This window comes from Larimichthys crocea, chromosome XII (assembly GCF_000972845.2).
Source record: "Larimichthys crocea isolate SSNF chromosome XII, L_crocea_2.0, whole genome shotgun sequence".
NCBI classification, from domain to species: Eukaryota; Metazoa; Chordata; class Actinopteri; family Sciaenidae; genus Larimichthys; species Larimichthys crocea.
Genome location: NC_040022.1, coordinates 8800156 through 8822059, shown reverse-complemented (window position 1 = coordinate 8822059; position 21904 = coordinate 8800156). Strand labels below are relative to the sequence as shown.

Here is a 21904-nt window from a genome sequence, read left to right as displayed (position 1 = left end):
ACAGCTGCATCTTCTCATCACGTTTGATTGCTCACTCTCACAGCTGGTCATGACAACAGTTTACATTTCCTATCAACATAAATTTTCCCCCTAAATGTTACTAAATGATATACTATCCGCTCCTGCACCAGCACTACCTCTGTCAGCCCACAGATAAAGTTTGAAGGAGTACACTTGACCCTACATGTGGCAGGCATAAATCTTAGGATGATGAAAAGCATCGCAGGCCTGAATGCAAAACAGGCCAGAATCGTGATTTTTAGGCCACGAGAGATGCAGAAACTTCACATTTGACATTCAGTATTTTTCACATCAGACAGTTGCTGCGATGACCTTAGACTGAATTATTTCCTCCACCCTAAACTAGGAATCTTCTATAATTTAGACTATGAATGCCTTTGTTCAATAAAGACTTAATATTCTGCTCTCTGGTCTTAAAAATTAAGGTCAGCCAAAAGACTTATTGCACTTAATCATTTTTTAGCACATTCCACCATCCTGATCATCTCGTCATTGGCTTCAACACCAAAAGAAAACCTATGTGTGTATATGGGCCCTACTGTTTTACATAGATGGCTCAAAACCTGTTCATACTAGTCTGTTGTTTTAAGGGTTAGATATCCTTCATGAGCCGAACTGGCTTTTTTCCTATCTTTTGAAATGTTTCTGTGAGCTCTTGTGATGGCTTTGGTCAATCATATACATTTTACAAATAAAGAAACTCTCTTCCAGCGACACACAAAGAAACATGGTACTTCCATTCCCGTGAGGATCCTCCACTGACAAGTCGTTTATCGTAAATAGCTTCTTCAATCCATGATACAAATGCTGAGCAGGAAGAGCATTATATGAAATCACAGGGAAGATATCTCCATTTGAAATTTCAAAGATACCAAATGGAGTATATGATGCTACAAGTAAATTTGTAACAACAACATTTTGATTTTCTTTTCGATATAATGGTAAAGCCATAATAAAAGACTGGAAGGATTCAAAGATTTCACTCAGTTTGACTTCATAATAGACATTTAAGTCTGTATAGTTCCTAAAACTCAAGCACTAGACAAATCAGGGAAATTTAAGACAGGGATTGCAGTTCAAGCAGATACAATCAGTACTACTTGCCTAACCTTTAACTTAATCCTTTCCCAAACTTCAATGCTTCTCCAACGCCCTAACCCTAGAAAAGCCTCTTGAAGTAGTAAGTACTTGCCAAAATCGACTCACTTTGCTAAAAAAAGATGTTCTGATTCTTTAGGCCTGCAGCTCAACGTGTCTCTCAAACATAAAAGTGCAAGAACATACACTGAAAACCGCCAACACATGTTCACTGAACATGCACAGATGCATTCATGTACACATGTCCTATACATAACGTTCCAAACACACATATATTTTTGTGTCTGAAGGATTTTTGTCCCGTTGGCATTCACCTGGATTTTTTTTTTAAATTATTTTTGTGTGTGTGTGTGTGTGTGTGTGAAATGCACTTTAAATAAAAAGTTGATTTTTTTTTCCATTGGAACGATATGGAACAAACAATTTAATTTAACTTAATCTTTTAGTTGGCAGCAACATGTCAATATGTTTGTTCACTGGGCTGAGTCTGTTGCAACCATTGCATCCTGATGCTGACGATGCATAAATGATGCAGGGCTCAAAGTCATGTCAGGTTTTTGCCTCAAGCTATCCAACTCCTAAGCAAAACAGTGCAGAGCAATACTAAAGTGAAAAACATGGTTAGTGCATGAAAACATCATTAGATGTATATAGATAACCAGCACATCTACATCTCTGAAACACATCCCAGGTTATGTTAAGAACATTTTTTCTAGTATTAAGCCTCAAATGTTTTAATAAACCTGTTAAGTGAATGGTAACGAGAGAAAGACAACAGAATACACAGACAGAAAAAGGAGAAAACTACCACTACAAAAAGAATATAAAGACAATACAACCTCAAATATTGAGCAGTTGCGTATGTGTGTATGTGTGTGTGTGTTTCTTAAATCCTCTTGGGAATACAGTTTGAGCAGGTTGAGTGTAATGAACCTTCTTGGGATTACACTGCTGCGTGCAGGTATTCCCAGCCTGCTGTCCATGCTGTCAAACAACAAGCAATATGTTAATGTCTTCTACAAATAAGACAATCCCTCGTCTGCTGGAAGCACCAATTTGTGCAGCAGAAACCGGCTCTAAAAGACAGACTTTATAATTAAGGAGGAAGAAGTGGATTTATATGATCAGAGGTGCTGCAAACATATTGATCATATATTTCTTGAAACAACAGAAATAGCCTAGTATTTTACAGGTAAGAACATTTCTAAAAAGATAACTTAAAGAATAACCTCTGCGCCTGAAAACTGTTTGGACACTGTCTTCATTTGAATAGTGAAAATGCTTATCATTTAATTGAATAGGAAATTGACAGTGTATGAAATCACAGCAGATAGTAAGATGGGGAGAGATGTGCAGAAGACACAACATAACTGCATCCCATGGAGGTATGGTAGAAAAAAACAGAGCAGCTGGGGATTCATTGTGAAGAAATGAAGTTTTTGATCCATAGCCGGTAGAAACTCCACTGAGGCAAATTCATTTGTTGCAGAAATATGTGGACGACTGGCCAGAGTATTTTCAAAGTAGTACTACAGTATATGTACCTCCCAATTATAATTCAGATACACAGCTTTCTGTATCTGAGTCATTGATCTGTTTTAGGAGATTTGCTATGCGCAGACTACAAGGCTAAAACACCCCTTGTTGTTTCAGTGATATGCAAACCAGATGTGCAGCAATGAGAATCTGCCACCAAATTGAGAATTCACTCTGAGAAGTCTGCAGTGAACTGAATAGAGCTCGCCACTATAACCGAACGTCCAAAGGCATCCAGTGTTGTGACTTGAATCAAATGGTAGCCCAAGGCCACACGCAGACAAACTAAAACATTTTCAAAACCATTTCAGCTTCTAAAATAATGAAGAACCTTCAACATCACACCAAGAAATGTGTTTTATTTTATGACCTATTTTAAAAAAAAATAAATAGCTGAACAAAGTAACTTGATGGCTGCATCTACGTGGGCTCAATGACAGTGGTATTATGTATGTCACAAAAAAAACAAAACAATTTACATTAAATACATGAATCTGGCACATGTATTTATAGTGCATGGTAATTATAATGACAGTTGTTTGTGTCACGATTCAGAAAGTAGCCAGTATCTAAGTGGCACCACAGGTAAACCAACGCACCTCCCCGAACACGACACCAAGCCAACATGCAGCCTTTCACCTTTCTATTTTAACACTGACTCACAGGCAGAGGATTCTAATTTTAAAAGTGTTTGATTTGGCCGTGAACCAAACCCCATGAATCCTCCTTCAGAAATCCACTTCCTGCTATTTGGTCCAACATATTTTTATCCAAGTCATCATATTTAATAATATATGTAAACAGCTGTTCATGTTCATGATCTTAACCTCTAAGCATGAACCAACTATTCATGCTGAAGACACTCTCCTATCACCTCTGTTAGGATGTATGCAACATGTCAATTTACGTTTTTCTGTCAGCGTCGGCATGAAAGAGCAAAAGAAACATTTTCAAGGTTTCCAACACTTATCTTCCCTTATCACAGCAGGAGACACTTCACTTCTCTCTAAGATTAAACAGAGAAAAAATATTTTGTAGATAAAATCTTGCTGATTTCAGTGAGCAAACAGAAACTGCTGTGAACTTGTGAACCACCGAAGTAAAATAAATGGTCTGTTTACCTGTTTTATTGATTGATAAATGCACTTGGACATTTTGACATAATGCACTTTTATGAAATCGAGTATTGTTAGCCAGCCATGGATAAGTCAATGCCAGTCACTTCGTATAACATAGAGTAACCAATGTTTACACCAACAAATATGACCAGAAAAGACACATTCAAGATTAAAAAACTTTAATGTATGGAAAATAAATATGGACACATACAGCAGAGAGACTGAGAAGTAATTATATTCTATGGAAAATTAAATAAATATGTGGTTCTTTGAAAATGAAAAGTCCCATCTGGTTTCACAACACTGATACAAAATGTACTATTCTACACTATTCAAATTACAACAGATTACAATAATATTTAATTTAATTTTGAATTTTAAAAAATTAAAGAATGTAGAAAGTGATACATTCAGATAAAATGTGACTTTGTCAGTGTCAAAGATGCATGTTTGATATAATTTGGGGGTAGGCTGGGTAATAATCTTTGTGTGGGTGGAAGTGTGTGTTAGTGTACACGGAGGTTTAAATGTTTAAATTTGTCCTGGAGCCTAAATCAAATGTTTGTGAAGGAAGCCTGAGCAGCCCGTCTGTTGTTTACGAAGCTTAGAGATGCGGGGCTTTTCAAGACTCAGAGAAACGCTCCTCGCATACTAGAATGTGTTTATACTGTTGCAAAGTAATATTTGATTTCAAGGCAGAGGATTTATCTGCCTTACAAATCAAGGTTATACTGAGCGACAGAGGATAACTCATCCAATTTCTGTGGGAGAAGTGTTCACTCTTTGGATGACAAAAAAATCAACTCTCATTGGCTGCAGTTTGATATAGATGACGAGGTCAAAAGGAGATGGCAGAGGAGTCTTAATTAAAAGTCACTGGTGATACGACCCAAATTCAGCCTGCCCAGTAATTTCTTTACTGACAAAGAATCATTACATTAGATGTCAGAGTGGATCAATATTCTGACAGGGTGAGGTACCCTCATTCCCATCTCCCTTTCCAAACCTGTGCATTGACTGCAAACCTTAAGCAACAAGAAGGATGAGGTCAAAGATTTGTTCAAATCAGCACCTCCATCCCCGCAGCTAAGACAGGGGGAATCACTCTTCGTTTGTTGAGGCAGACTGTACCAGCGAGGCATCATTAAATTCCTTCTCACTGCTTATTGTGCATAATTCATATTCAGCCGCTGAAATATGAATGTTGCTGTGTTGCAGAAACTCTGCTAGACCGAGGCACAAGATGAGGGCCAGAACCAAACCTCAAGTGGGACTAAAGGCTGAAGGAAAAATGTACCGGTGAGGACTCCTTTGGACAGTTCTGGATCACCTGCAGCAAAATCAATTTTGAATCTTATCCCAAAACACGCAGGGAACAGATAAACAAGGGCGGGCGTTTAATTGGTTCTTATGTGAAACAGTTTCTCATTCTGACTGTGCTTTGCAAAATATTTCAAGTAAGTGATGCACCACTGAGATATTAGCGTCACAGCAGTACATCATAAAAATGCATTAAAAAGTGAATTGTGTTGTAAACATTTTCTCATTGTTGGGACGTGCTAAAGAGCAGTCTGGAAACACTGTCTGGACAAACAGGTCTTGGCTTTCTACAGGCTCTACCTTAAGGAACAACATTCCTGGTGAAGTTTGGAAAGTTGGACGAAATGTATTAAATATTGTAGCTTTTGAGAAAAATAGAGACACAATGTTCACAATTTCTCTTTGGTTCAACACGTTTTCTCTGTTGGACTGAAATTGAATAACAAATATTTAAATTGACACATGTGACACATTATACCAGTACTATCACTAGTCATAAATGTTAATATTGGATGATTTTTTAAAAATATATTATTATTATTTTAAATGTGGTTTACAATCAATGAAAATGATTTTTAAATTCAGTTCCAAATAATTTAATTGCAGTAGTTAAGTGGCTATGGCAAATAAATTATTATTAAAGCTGCTCTCATCAATATTTCTATATTCAAAATGGCTCTAATTACTATGTGTAATGTGGTCAAGGTCACTTGTAGTGAATCCAAACACATTTATGACCTCACTTTGCAATTTACGGCTCTATAGAGTGCTTTAGTGTCCTTCAGCTCATTGTTTTGCTTTTACTGCCTGCAACGTTGCTGTTTTGGTTCAGTCTCACTGCTCTCATCAGCATAATTACCAGATGTTTTTAGGAAAATAAGCTCTAATACACCTACTGTGCACAACATGCCCATCACCAAATGGCAGTGACACACAGTCAGTGACCAGGTGGGTGGAGACCACAAACAGAGCTAAAAGAGAGGTAATATTGGACTAGTATTAATCTGGGGGAGATAAACTCAACTCCAGATGAATACTGATGTTGTTCTGCGTCTGCTGGATGTGTAAACTGTCAACTATTTGCTCACGTGTTGGGATTTATAAGCTGATAATATCCTATGTGGCCGAAAGAAAAGAAAGAAACCAATCAATGCCGACTTAAGGTTTGGCAACTAAAATAGATCCTGCTTATAATAAAAGCAACATTACTGAGAAATATTTGGTATTCCTTGCACCAGATTCAGAGTACAATTCACTTACACCACTGTTGTAAATATGGTATGGTATATAATTGTATTTCTCATGCTTGCAAACTAGTGAGTCGACAACACTGCCAAACAGCAAGGAAGTGCAACGACACAAGACATGGCAGCTGGCTAAAACTAGTTCAACAGCAAGAAGCCCAGCTCAGCGTCGATCTTTCAGCCTTTTATTTGACAAAGCTCTTGCCAATGACTAAAAGTCAGTCTCAGATTTACTTTTGTCCGGCAGCCTCTTAGTCAGTCAGTCCCTCCTTATCTCTGCTTAGCTTCCTCCATCAAACTTCCTGCTTCCTTGTTTACAGCCGAACCACATGGGACAAGGACACAAGGCATCACGTTGATAGGGCGGAACTGGGCTCTTTGCTGCAGTTAAAATGATCCAGTTAAATAATTCAGGACTGGTTCATATCTAGTTCATATAAGCCATGCTTCCATAACCTTCATAACCAACTGTGTTATCACTCAAAACTCAATATGTACACAGTGAAGCTGGCACGCAACTACCTGCTACAAAAACAAAGTATGTGTTGCAGGTTAAAAAAAAAACGCTCCACTCACTGATTTGATGCGTCCATGTCGCATGGATTTTTCAGCTGTTCGTGTTATTTTCAGGTAGAAATGTTACATAATGGGTGTTTGTAAGCTCAGTTGGTAGAGCATCCGCCCCAAGTACGAAGGCTCAGTCCTTAACACAGCCAGAGTTACATTCTGACCTATCTGGCCCTTCGCTGCATGTCATTCCCCATCTCTCGCTCTCCTCACATTCCTGTCACTCTTCAACTGTCTCTGTCAAATAAAAGTTAATAAGGCCAAAAAAAATTAAAAAAATCTTTAAAAAAAGAAACGTTGCATAATGTTGCTTTAAAAAAAACACACATTAGTTGCAGGTCTGTGACAGGAAGTGAACTCCAGCCTCCCATATGAAAGTCAGACACACTACAAACCCACGCACCACCCTGACCCCAGCAGCTTTACTTTCCACCTGCCTACATGAAGGGCAAACTATTTATTGAACCTACACTGAACATCGGCACGAGGTGTAAATCGTGAGGTGTGGAATAAAACGAGCATAATTCCTGGAAATACTGGGCTTCATTATACATATATACATGTTAAATATAAATATGTGTCACATATTACACATATTCACGTTCTCTCTCCGTTTCTTCACTTTCCAATTGGATCTTTAAGCTCCTTTTCCCCCCCTTTATTTATAATGTTGTGTCACATCTCTGTGAGACTTCTCTTGTTGCTTGGCCCACTGCAGGGATCACTAGTGGATCAATACAATGTGGATGTATTTTTGTCTTATTCAGAAGGATCTAGCTCCCTCAGCTTTGCTTGCATTTAACCTGGTGAGCTGCTCCTCTTGTGCAGTGATCCCTACAGAGTGATTCACTGTCCTATCTCTCTCCTACATCCTCCCAAATCCTTCTAAGTTGGCCTGCTTTCAACCCCCTCGAAACATTATCAGTCAGCAAGCGTCGCCTTCACCATCAAGCGCGAAGCATCATTTACGGAAACATTACATTTTCCAGCTGTTGGCGCTTTCCAGCACCAAAATGAAAAACTTCCAAGAATGAAGTGCCACCTGTATTCACAATAATGGACTGGAATTTTATCTGCTGGACGTGATGTGAACAAAAGATTTTAGAGATTTGTTCTTATCACAGTCTAATATTGGACTAAAGCTCACACTTTCAGTATTAGACTGCCAAGGTTTTAGTGGGTGTATGTGTGAACATGTGTGTCTGAGCGGTCACTTAGCAGTGGCCTTGAGAGCACGTTACTTTGTGGCTGTGGCGCAGTATTAATGATGGCATTGGAGGTTGGTGTAGTTGATCCTATCTATGGCGCTCATTTATTTTACCTTTCCTGTCACAACGCTGCAGAGAATGCATGTAATGAATAATATACCAGAAGACTAACAGCAGGGTAATTACAGGATAATGAATGCACCTGCATTTTGCCCACAATGTCAGGAAGAAAACGACTTGCAATGTGCTGGAGGGTGGCTTGGGCTTTATAGACCAGTTTATATATATATATATATATATATATATATATATATATATACACTCAGCTGGGCAGTTGTCGGTCAAAACCACATTTTCGTCGCACTGCTACACCGCTGTTATTTGTAATGATGTATTGGTGTGGTAAACCTTTTTCAGCTTAAAAAAAAAATCTGTTTTTCTATTGCAGCGTTTAAGTATTGATGAATAGATTGAAAAAAGGGGTGACCAGCACTCATAGAGCAGAGCCCAGAGCAATATACGCTGAAACAATACAGTAAAAGTATATTGACAAAGATATTTAGTTTTATTTAAGTGCTGTGTCTGAGTCCATACATCACTGCCTGCCCTCGTGTCTAACATAAATATATGTCCAGGTTTTACGACAAATAATAATCTCATGAAAGATTTCTCAGGTCTTTCATAACAATCTGACATAAGTACATTAGTAAGAATATAGCTAGAAAGCATGCACCTTGGTTTTATTATACAACATTAAATCACATAAGTAATAAAGGCTTTCATCTGGTTTATACTTCACATATTTCATGTCAAATGGTCATATTTTTTTTTACCTTAAATGCCCAAAGAAAAACTCATGTTTGTTAAGACATATTTGTTTTATACTGGTTTGCAAACTAAACATTTAATCACTTAAATCACAGGCCTAATGCTTCTTATCACAAGAATGAGATTCAGTTTATAGACAATAATATCTTTCTGGTCAGTTTTATTTCTGATATTATACTACAGCACAAACTCCAAATACCACCTGCTGTCTGTGCACTATTCTTGTGTTCGCAGCGTGAGAACTGTTAATGATCCAATAGCAATACTTCAACAACAGGATATAAACTAAAGAATGAGCCAAATCGCGGTGGCTTTTCAAATCAATGCATGTTTCTTTTAGTGCAGCCACGGTCACCACTGTTATAGGCTGGTGAGATATAGATGTTTTGTGGCCTGCTGTGCACATTTTGTAGTATAATTTGCAGCAAACATATAGATCATGCAGAAGAACATCACTGTGTGTAACCTTTTGTCATGTCTATTAGAGTGAAAGGCACCATCATTACCCCTGAGTATAGTCACTGCTACGCACTGGTCACATCAAACCGCTGCTGACAAATTGAGTGTTGTTGATGTACTGGAGGCATAGAGAGCTATTCATGTTTAAAGTCCCAATGATTTAATCAATGAAATGTGTGGGGGGTTTTTTTATTCTTTCCAATCTGAGCAGTTCCTGCTTTGTTCTCTCTTATTTCCTGATATACTGAAGCTAATTCATGTTTGTTCAATCAGAGTGGACTGACAGCCATGTTTTCTTTTTCTCTGTGGGATTTTTTTTTTTAAATGTGCCCAATAATGGGTTCACAATTACTCACATTGTCGCTATTCGTTCATGCTGTACTTTAGTATTTCTATCCTTCCATATCAGAATGATCTCTTAAAATGTAAATGATGATAGAAGACTTCTGGTCCTCACAAAAGAAAAGAAAAAGAGAAAACGAATGAAAAAGACGAGAACGTTCCCAGTTCAGCCAAACCTTGATAAGGGCACGTACATGAGGTTCGGGGTGGAAATTGTTTTTCAGTGTGAAGGGCATTTTTTACCATCTCTGGCAATTCAAACCAAAATCAAAAAAACATATTAACAAATCTTTTAGAACATGTTTTTTGAAAATATGAAAAGCATGCAAAAATAAATTACGGCGTCTTTTAGCCTTGAAAGCAGCTGCCTCGAGGGATACGTCAATGTCACTTTGGTACAGAGTGAAATATCTCAACAACTATTAGATGGATTGCCATGAAATTTTGTTCAGACATTCATGGTTCCCAGATAATTGTCTTAATTTGTCTTTGATTTCCTGACTTTTTCCCTTGAACCATGAGGTTGGAGTGAAGTGTATCAGGAACTATTGAGTACTTTGCCATGATATTAATTTAAGGACATTCATGTTCCTCATAGGATGAACTGTAATAACTTTGCTGATCCTTTGATTTTTCATCTCAGGACACCACTAGGTCAAAATTAATGCTTTGGTTTATCAGTAGGCTTTCTGCAAAATGACACTCCCATCAGCCTCAGCTGTTCTTTGTGTTATCATGCTAACGTGCTAAACTACAGCAGTGAACACGATCAGATTTGTCTGCCAAACACAGAGCGGCTGGCATTTGGGCTTGTAGGTCTTTGTGTACTTGCGGAACCTTCACAGTCTATATCAGACAGCTGCACACAGATTGCACGATACGTAGACTGATGTGTGTAATGATTAAAAAAAGACACTCTGGCGAGTGCAGATGAACTGCCGGAGCTGGAAGATCCACCTGCGTCCTTTAGGTCAGTTGTTTGTGAACAATTCAAATTTGCTTACAACAGGAAAGAGCTGTGGATACATTGAACATACTAACACGCATTCGATAGCATCACCCAGATGAACAGAAACGTATCTTTATGCAAACCATCACTACACCCAGCATGGCTGTAGGCTCTTGTCTCTAAACACAAAAATACTCTTAGTTTATTTTCTCTCCGTCTGTTTGACAGACACCACTGCCTGACATATCTGAAACACATAGAAGACAAAATATGTTAAATACTTAAATACATATTTTGATATTTGAGTTTTGACTGAGCTCACCACACAAAAAGTGTACGTTACACATAAAAAGACCTTTCACAGCATGGTTGAGATTTGCAAGAATCCTCTTGAGTTCTGTTGTACTCTTCTATATGCTGCAGTTACACTTCAATGACCTCAGTAGCAGCGAGTGCATTCAGCAAATGACAGGACTGAAGTTAGATAATGTTTGCTCTAGTCACTTAGATTTCCTCTTTTTTGAGAGATCTGACAATTGACAGTGTCTCCGACTTCCAGTGCTGTATGTCTGAGCAGAAACTCAGTGAGGTTTCCTGCATGTAACCAGCATGAAAGACTCTTCAGTTGGAATTTATCAGGACATTTACGTAAAGAGCTTTGCTGACAGATTCCTGTCAGCTCGGAGTTTTCGAAAGATAATAATATGTTTAGCGTTAGGGACAATATAATAAAACGTGCAAATCATCACTATAGTTTTGTATTTTTTATCATGATACATGAAAATGAAATATAAGAACACATTAATGTATTTTTTAAAGTTTATATTGCAGGTTTTGAAAGTGTCATTTCTACATTCCCGTCATATTCTAATACATCAGAAATCTTGCATCGCATCCTGCTTATTCTTCACAGTCTGAGCGTATCGTCTCTGTTGCTCCACACACTGCAGGGAACTGCTGTGTTTATCCAGATCTAGTTTGCTTGCTATAACAATATGCCAGGCATGTGTTCAGCCTGCTTAGCGCCTTTCCGCTCCCTGTGATTGCAGTAAAATCAGCTGGAAACTACTGGGACGCTGTGACTGAGGACTGACCTTGTCCAGTACAATCTTTCAAAGTTATTGAGCCAGGATGGTGATGACAGTTGAGAAATGCTGGGCTACACCACTGAGGATACATCATTGGCTAAAATTGTCTTCATATTGACCTCCTTGAAAAGAATGAACTCATTCCCGCAGTAGCCAGGGCGGAGATCCTGAGAACTGGGTAGGGATACGAGAGCACCCAGAAACAGCTGCTGCCTGTGTGTGTGTGTGTGTGTTGCTGCATGCACCTGTCCATGTAATATCTGGATGTTTTTGAGTCACCTGTATCAACATTAGAATATAGGAAAACTTTACACATTTCAGTCTTTGAGCTTTTATCCACACACAGTGTGAAATCAATGTATTCTAGCCGATTACTGCACCGTTGTATTGAACTGTTTGAAAAGTTTACTGTGTGGTTTGCTTAGGTAGTCGGAAAAATGCATCTCAACCAAAGACCTGAAGTGTTTACTGTGGCCTTATTGGTGATTGCAGAGTTTACACAAGGACATGCAGCTTGTCATTAGTTGGCAGTGCGTTGGCCTTTGAAGCTCATTGTACTCGGCACTGAGATGATTTCCCTTTTTGGAAGCTGTAGTGTCAACAGCATGGCATTTATTTACTCTCTCCTCACTCGCCCGCGAGAGGATCTGACCCTAGCCAAATGCAGTTTAAACAGATAAAAGTTTCATGACTCACTGTTTGCACTTGTGTCTTGTTTACAGTAATTATCTGTCTGGAATATCTGAATGATAAAATCAGTTTGCAGTGTGAGGATGCTGCGAGAATACTCACATTTCTCTTCAAACAAATCAGCATTGTTTTTAAAGCAGAGCGAGTAATCATGAGTATAAAGAAAAAAGTGGACACTTGCCACCTCTTTGTCATGTCTGAAGCAGCAAAATTATCAAATGAGAGGATCCTATATGATGCGGGGCCAAGCAGTCACACAGAGGACGAGACAGCCTTTGATGCTATATATGGAACGACAGTATATAAGAAATTAATAAGCTCCCTCTCTGCTGCCAGTAGCTAATGGGCAAACAAACGACAGGAATCCAAGCCCACACCTGCATGCAACACACATGCATGTGCAGCGTAGACAGAAAGTTTTTTGTTTTTTGACAGTACTGTAATTATTTTGTGTAGGTATTGTCTCTGTATATGCCACACTGGTTTTGAAAAAAATAATCTGCTTGAATTTGACGGTGTAAAAAGACAAAGAAATCGGAGGATTTTTGTGATTCAGTGCTCCCACGTTCCAGAGTGCAATACGATGGTCATAACAGCTGTACACATGTTTTTGTTAAGATATTGTTATTTTATTTTTTTCAAAAAATAGTGATTCGGCAACTTTTTTAAAACAGCCAAACATCAAGCATATGCAACAACGAAAGATACAGGAGCCAGATAATACTACTTGATAGCAGCAAGCTTGGCGTCTGTCTTTTATTTCCCAAAGCTCTTGCCAATACCTGAAAGTCAGTAGCCTATTAGTTTTACTCTCATGTTCTCTTCTTCCTCTGTCAATGTTCAGTCTCTTATTCTCACAGAGGCTGCTCAGCCTGGTCACATTGCCCACTTGCCCAGCTGACATCAGATCCACTCCCCTTTAGCATACCCCTATGCCCCAGGCCTGAAATCCTCCTCTTCCCAGTGGCCCGAATTGTCTTTGGTATAAACACTCCCCCGGTGCTCTGAGCTGCAGTCTGGGCAGCCCAGCTAACAAACTGAGCTGACATTAGCTAACAACAGCTATAGCTCGTAGCAGTTTACTTTACTGTCCATCAGAAAGATCTGTAAATCAGGGAATTGAGGCCGAACACTTTCTCCATAAAAATTATCCAGTTTCATCAAATTAAGTGGAGTGAATGTATGAGACAGAGCATTACATACATTTATTTATTTCATCTGTTTATTTTAGTTTTTTATATTTTATTGACTCACGCTTAGATAGACATTGTAAGTACATTAGTTTTTTTTAATGCTAATTGGACCTAACTAAATGTATCCTGTATGTGTGATAGCACAACATATGGCAATAATGTCCTATAGTGCACGTGTAACATGTTGTAGACTGGAGGTTTTCTTGGATGTGCATTTTTTCCTGGAGAAGAATCATCACTGACAGTGAAGCCAAACATGCTCCTCAAGTGCAGAGCTCATTCAACAACTTAAAATGCATAGACCTTTGTAGTCTGTTTCACTTATCATCAAGTAAGATACTGGTATAACACTATCAGTGTGTTATATTTTCATTACACTAATAATAAAAACACAAATAATCTTCTACAATTATTTGCATGTCTAATCATTGCACTTCTGATTGAGGAAAAAATGTTCACCCAGTGCACTCTAGTCTGTCTGCCTGCTGCAAAAGAAAGGCGACAAAGGTAGAGTGTCTTGCTCCTGTGCTTTATGTTGAATATTTTACTATTTTGATCACTAATTTAGTGTTACTGAGGCCAGATTCTCTTTTTCCCATGGCCTGTGGGTCTGCTCCACTGCCCTGCTGATGGGAGTGGGTGAAAACTTTCTGTCTTGACTCCCCGCAGTACAGCAGGGATGTTGTTTCTCCACATTGCTCCGCACTACTGATCTTTATTAAATAAAACTTGAAGACACTGGACAGAGGCACAGTACCCTAAATAAAAAAAAGATCTTCCTTCCAGGGAAGATAAGGAAGGGTTTTGATTTTACTTCTTTAAACTGCAATATGAACACAAACTACAACTTAAAAGAACTACAGGAAGAATCAAAAGGGCACCAAATAAACATTTTTTTATCTGTATAATAATTATATGTATGATTATTCCCTACAGACGGTTGAGGTAGTTCATAATGAGGATGAGTGGTTTAGTGCAGTATTTATCTGTTTTTTTCAGTGGGCATTCAGTTTACTTCTCAAGTGACAGTGCATCCTACCTTACCCTGTAATTAAGAGTATTTATGCACAAAGAAGGTTCCCGCTTCAGGATGTCAAACTCTATTTACTACTATTCACTACGGATAATGCTGTTTTTTTTTTTTGTTTTTTTTTTAAGAACACACTGTACTAACCTTATGCTAGTGGTGTGCTAGTCATCACATTGCAGGAAATTAGGAAAAAAGTGAATTGTGTATGATATGACACTTATTATTCACATCATTTTCATCCTTCAACGAACGTGACCCCTCATGCTCTGCTCTATCTTAGGTATGTTTATCCTAATATTTTGCTCGAGTTTCTTCCTTTTGTCACCCATTCTTCAGCTCTCTTCACCACATTGCTGTGTGTAGAACGATCACAGATATTGGTCCACAAACCATCCAGTGTTGCAGCAGTATGGCGAGGTTTGCTTTGTTTTTGTTTTTTTGCGCTGGGTTTTTGGATACCGAGCAACTTTTGAATGAACTGCGAAGCTTCTGTATACAACAATGTATTGAACGCATTAAGTATGACGGACCAGGAGATCGTCGTGACGGTGGCTGTGATAGCATTGATTTACCTTTGGATTGCGCTGCATGCTCTCAATGTAAGTAAACCAAGTACTTATAAAGCAAGAAAAACACATGTGGAGGCATGCTTAAGGTATAAAAATAAAAAGGATAGTGAGGAGAATGACGATGAAAAATCAGTTTCTCTCATCTTAAATGTAGCTCTTGAAAAAAGCTCATTCAAATTTCACTCGTGCAAATATACAGTCTGTTGCATTAATTGCAGATTAATTCATTATCTTGCAAATTTTAGGCCAACTGTAGTCAATGAAACATCAGATACAGAGTACACCAAGACAGTGCATGCTGCAGGTGCTGACCTCGTTTTTACCTAACTGGTAACTGTAAAAGGTTTTTGCTTTAAAATTCAGGACGGAGAATATGTTCAGCTGCTTGTGTCGATACCGAGCCCACAGTGTGTTCTGCAGAGCTTGTAATGCAAAATCCAGCGTAAATCCAAGAGTCCAATTACAATGCACCAAAGAGACCTCTTTCCAGGTTTTGTTTGTGATAAGACCAAATTTGAAAAGAAAAAACAGAGCAAATCTCTCATTCGTGGTCTAACGATAACGCTGACTTGATGTTGTTGAACACATTTTGTGACATCTGTCCAAAAGGAATAACAGGCTTACATATTTATTTTACTCGCTTGAGAAAAAAGGAAAAGTTTCTGTCTAAAAATGGAGGTTTCCAGTGGATTTCAATCTCAGGCCAGGGTCATTAAGATAACAAGGGAAAAACCTGAACACATGATAAGGACGAAACTTTAGGAGTGACAATACAAAGGGTGAGAGGTGCTACAGCACTGGCCTGACTCACGGCCACGGTTCTGTGATATCCAGACTGCAAGATATAAAATGGTGGCTCTGTCTTGATCGGCCAATAACAGTATTATGCTAAATATAAAGTGCAATAAAACCCATGAGAGACATTCACATCTTTTCATAGAAATGGGGTTACAATGAGTAACCTTCCTGTCTCTACTATAGGATGAAATTACTAATTGTATAACTTTGGAAAAGAATAAACTTAACTTTCTGCAAAAAGTCTCTCTGTAACAGATGTAGTGCAAAAATGTCATAAAATACGGTGCATTAATAATATAAGGAATTTAAAAAAGGAAATAGAATTACCCACAACTGGAGGAACAAAAATATTCAACTAAGACTCAACTTCTGCTTCTTGATTTTCGTTTTAAACAGTAGAATTTCTTTAAACATATTTCCTCATTTCTATTTCATTATGACACCTTTCATGAGTGAGGGTGTCTATCAATCAAAAGAAATGAGGCTGGCTCTGGTTGCTGATTGCAAAAGACTAAGTCCTTTGCAATTAGTCACTTTGCCTGTCTTGAAGAGCAGTATTTCATGTTAGTGTATGGGGTGGCAAATTAACACTAGCCACAAGGCAAATCAAATGCTGCTGAATCTTTGGCAGTGACTGGAAAGCCTGTCAATTCTGCCAGCAGACTGGCAGGAAGCCAGCAATTATTTCCACATTATTTTCACCTTTTGAAGGGAATTTGGCAGGGGGAACATTATTTTTCCATGCCAATGTATAAAGTATAAAGTACAGTATTTCTGCATAACTAAGAGTGTTGAGCCCACAAGAGTCACAGTAAGTGACTTTTAACAGTAAGGTCTTGAAGATATGTTTGACAAAGGTGTTCCGAACACATAAACCTTAAGTCTTCAAATGTTCAAACTTGTTGCTATTAGGGCTGCAACGAATGAGTACCTCGAGTAACTCCATTACAAAGAATTATCGAGAAATTTCCTCTTCCACCAAGCCTCGTTTAATTAAATTTAAAGCTCATGTTTCGCACAGATTCTTTTTAGTGTGACATAACGTGCTTACGTCACAGGCTATGCGTCTCCTGCAAAGTGAAAGAAGACGGAAGCAGGCTTTTGGTAACGTGTGGACGGTGTTGACGTACAGAATGGCAGACGCCGAAAACAGTGAAAACTGCAAAAATGAGCAAACGCAGCAAAACTAAAGTAACAAGAATAATAGATTTATACGATTACTTGATTAATCGATAGAATATTCGACAGAATACTCAATTACCAAAATATCCAATAGCTGCAGCCCTAGTTGCTACACACCTTGAAATATCTCAACTCTTTACCCTCTAGTATAGCTCAATCGGTAGCTGTGACAATGGCTTCATCTCTTTAGATTAATACAAATTGAAGAAACTTCCCATTAATGACACAAAGCTGCATGGCCATGACACCTCCACGTAGTTTCTCATTCACAGATCTGTCCCTTATTCTGTTAAAAAAAAACGGCAATGACTCAACAAAACCAAGGAGCAAGAGATTCAACTCATACCCAATCTGAAAGGAAGCAGCACAGAAATATCTCTTCTGCTGAACCCCTTTACAATGCAGATATAACTCACATCACTGCACAGATCGGATGTTTACTTGTAACTGGTTGGTAAACGGTTGGACACATTTTTGGCTCTTCTGTAGCCTAGTTTGTCTCCTTTGTTGTCTATTTGTATTCGCCACTTCTACGAACCTGCTGTGTCGTTTTTTATGTCCAACTCCACCTCAGTTAAAGTATGTCAGCCCTTTTCAATAATCCTTTATGGAACCACCCGTTTACAGGAATACATTTCAGCACTTTTCATAGGTTAAGGTTACAAAGTGTTTCACCAAAAACAGTAAAAGTAAAAGACAGTCATGTCCAAAGCTTGTTTAAACAGTTTAGTATCAAGGGAGAGGCTGTTCCACTGTTTTAGTGCACCGATGGCAAATGCACAATCCCCTCTGGATTATAACCTTGTCCTCAGGAAAACCAAATACTCATGAAAGGACCTGAAAGATTTCAGATTTTTATAGGAGGACAGAAATTCAGAAACGCATACAGGTTCTCCACCATGTACGACGTTGCATTTAGTTTTTCATCACAAACCATCAGCAAAATGTCTGTATGATATCTTGTCTGTATGATGTCTGTGGAACAGCCGAGTAAACAGCTTCTTTTTTTAATTAGGATTTTTGTGAATCTAAAAAGATTGCTGTTGCTTGAAACAGTGTTGATTTAATGTCACTAACCAACCACTGTGTTTTGCTTTTCAGGTAACCAACTGACTAACAAATAATGAAGGTGTTATTTGCAGTAAACGATAAATTATCAGTACGCAAGATGCATGTTGTGGAAGTGCCGTATCCTTCTTTCTCTCCATTTTTGGCTCTCTCCTAATACATGGTAACAGCCGTCCTGTTTGTTGTTGCATTGACAGCTACTCTAATTGCATAAGGGCAGCTGATTTTCTGGTCGAGTGACAGGGAAATCTGACTGTGTAGTATGAGTTACTTTTTCAAAGCCTATTCATTGAACTTAATCACATAGTCTGCTGTCAGTTTTACATAATTCAAGGGGTTGAAAGCGGTTTTGCTATTCATGTCGACACCGTCATGGAGCCTACACTCCCATGGCTCCTGATGTATAATATATAAATGTGACATAACTTAAATACTCTTAATGTTCTCTTCAAAGAATCTCATTATGAATTTGTCACTCAAAAGGCCTCCTTTGCATCATTGTTTGTTTGGTTTTGTTCTTACCTTTTGTAGATCTCAAAAGGTTTAGCTGACAAGTAAAATACAGCCGCCGTATGGAGTCACTGACTGCAGTATCCGATGATCCCACAGACTGAATTTCCATAACAATTTAAAATAGCTCGTTGTGAAGATTGGTTGATTATTGTGCTCAATCCTCAGTGACAGACAAGCGAGTTATTTAGTCAGTCTTTTTTTTTTATTTTAAACATCCCCTTTCACAAACTCAGAATGTGACAGTTCGTTGGACTCGTTTTGAATCTTAGTATTTCCTTCTTTTTAAGCTTGTTCTGCATACAGTAAACAAGTATTTCTGCAACTACAGTCATTCTTGACTCTGGTTTTAGTCTGGAAAATGTTTATTTTTTAAAAGCAGCTGAAGCTGCCTCAGTAAAGACATGTTGCGGAAATAACATTTTGCGAATATTGCAGCTGGCAGCTTGGTCTGCGTTGTTAAGTTTGACTATTAGCATTTAACAATTTGTGAATTCAACAGTAATATTAATTTTTTATTTTTTTATTTTGTTCATAACACAAAATAAGTATTGCGGTAAGGACACACAAATACTTCAGAAGAAAAGATTATTTTTACCTTGTTTTACTTGATCTTGAGGGTCAGTTTGCGTGGGTGGCCCAACCTGTCATCCATGCGCCCACTTGATAACTTCTGTTTCCATAGAAACTGCATTTGTTTGGTTTTGAAAGACACTTTTACTATGGGATTTCATTCAGGACTCACATTGAGGGAAACATGCACTTGATGAAAAAAATTAAATGTCATAATTCAAAAAGCTTATTTTTGTATGAGATTGTTGAAGGACATGAGGAGAAGCTTCGTTGGACCCATGAAATGCTTCACAAATTTAATTAAATCACATTATTTGCTAACGATTTTTATGTCACATGACGCATTTCAAAATAAAGGCAAAATTACAATCCTGGGAAAGTGTTGTAGTTGCAGAAACACCCAAACTGATCCTTTTTGAGACAAAGCCTCATACAGCCATGGGCCTTTAATAGTGACTAAAATAAAAAGATTGCGTATACATTACATTACATTACATTGCATTGCATTTAGCAGACGCTTTTATCCAAAGCAACTTACAGAGGAGGACATAAGCTGAGAAAGGTGTAAAGGAGCACAGAATAGTTGTTAGTTTTGTTAGTATACAAGTGGCTGAAATGAGTTTTCTCAGCAGGCTGGATGGCCTTACCATTAGACACAACGTGAGGAACTCAAACATCTGGAGGAAGCTTGGAGAATATGTGCTGCTCCTTTGCGTCAAAAGGAGCCAGTTGTGTTGGTTCAGGCATTTGATCAGGATGCCTCCTGGGCGACTTCCTTTGGAGGTTTTCCGAGCAAGTCTAACTGGCAGGAGACCCCGGGGTAGACCAAGAACATGCTGGAGAGATTATATATTTCATCTGCCTTATGAACGCCTTAGGATCCCCAGGAGGAGCTGAAAAACGTTGCTGGCAAGAGGGACATCTGGACTACCTTGCTTAGCCTGCTTCCACCTGCTGACTTACACTTATCAACTTAATGCCAAATGAAAATTTCAAAACACACCGTTCATTTACTGATATAACCACTTTTGATTGTGTCTTTATTTGCTAGGCAACATTAGAGAGCTGTACATGTGTACATATTATATATAGTTACGTATGTATGCACACCTTGCACAGGCTAAATATATGATATATGACATATTTATATGTGTATATTATTATTATTATTATTATTATTATTATTATTATTATTATATTATTATTATTATTATTACTACTATATACTGTTACTATTATTATATTATTATTATATACTGCTATTATTACTATATACTGTTATTAACAATACCATTACCATCATATCATCTTGACACTGCACCTTATCTACCTATTTATCTGTTTTTAAGTGTCCTTGTCCCATGACGACCGACCAATCAATCGATCAAACGTAAAGACATTCTCCTATTGCCCATGGTACCTGGTTTCTCTGAGTAACCATGTTACTTAGTTACAGTACTCCGTTGTTGTCTTCACCTACAGTTTAATACTGGCATATTAACTTCAATAAAAAAGACCTGCATCACAGGTGTCCGGTTACTGAATCCACACCTTCCACAATAATCATATTGAAGTTCAGAACAATGCACAATGGTTGTGGTTAATGGAGAAAGAGGGAAATCGACTTGCCATGGCTTTAACAAACCTCTAATAGTAAATGACAGAAAGAAAAGGCTTAGGATTTAATAAATAAAGAAATGCATTAAATGCTCTTGTAATTTTGAGATTTGGGGAATTGCTTGTTTGGTTTATTTAATGGATGTTCAACCCAAAGCTTAGAATTTGTCATTCTTATCTTGAATCATGAAAATTAATTTTGCAATAGTCAAGAGCAGGAGTGTTGTGCTTACAACAGTTGAAATGTGGTCCTGAGGCAACTATTTCGTTCCCATTTTACTACACATAAAAGTCTAAATGGGCCTGAAAGAGACAGCTCTTAAATCCCAGCTCTCGCCAGGTGTCAGATTGTTCTGTGGCAAAAGAGGCATGATCAAGTTAAATTTGATTTGTTGCTGTGGAGAAGTGTGTGTTCAATTAAATATGTGACTTTGACTTGTTACGCCAAAATGTAGTCCCAGGGCTGTAGGCCACCATCCACCATATTCTTCTGCAGCGGAAGATCTCATAATGGGAGGAAAGAAATAATGGTTTTCTTATTGCCATTAGGCTTCATATGACTGAATATGTTGTCTTACTACTTATTTTATCACAGAAGTAAGTTATTAAGTCTGACCTCAGACAAAAAGATGCCTGGAAGGACTAAAGACCCTGAACATGTAGAGAATTTCATACCAAAGCTGGGTGATATGACACGTAAGTACACCGTGGCCATATATTTCTGGCTGATCCAGCAACAAAAAGCAGCAAAAGTTGTCAAATTTTAGATTTAGATGAACTTTTTATGAAAAAAGTCACCCTCAAGCTGCAAACGCCTCATTTTTAGATAGGATGCCATATCCTCCACAAAGCCACTAATCATTAAACCATTGGAACACCATTTAGAATGACCCCTT

General features: G+C 38.1%; 1 long non-coding RNA gene across 1 annotated transcript in view; it reads right to left on the bottom strand.

Annotated features, from left to right (window-relative positions):
- LOC113747008 (uncharacterized) overlaps window positions 1–19505 on the bottom strand; it is a 31089-nt gene extending 11584 nt beyond the window's left edge. Inside the window, exon 1 of the long non-coding RNA XR_003463283.1 lies at window positions 19417–19505. This is a non-coding gene — a long non-coding RNA (uncharacterized LOC113747008). The remainder of the gene's footprint in view (window positions 1–19416) is intronic.
- Between the last annotated feature and the right edge of the window lie 2399 nt (window positions 19506–21904).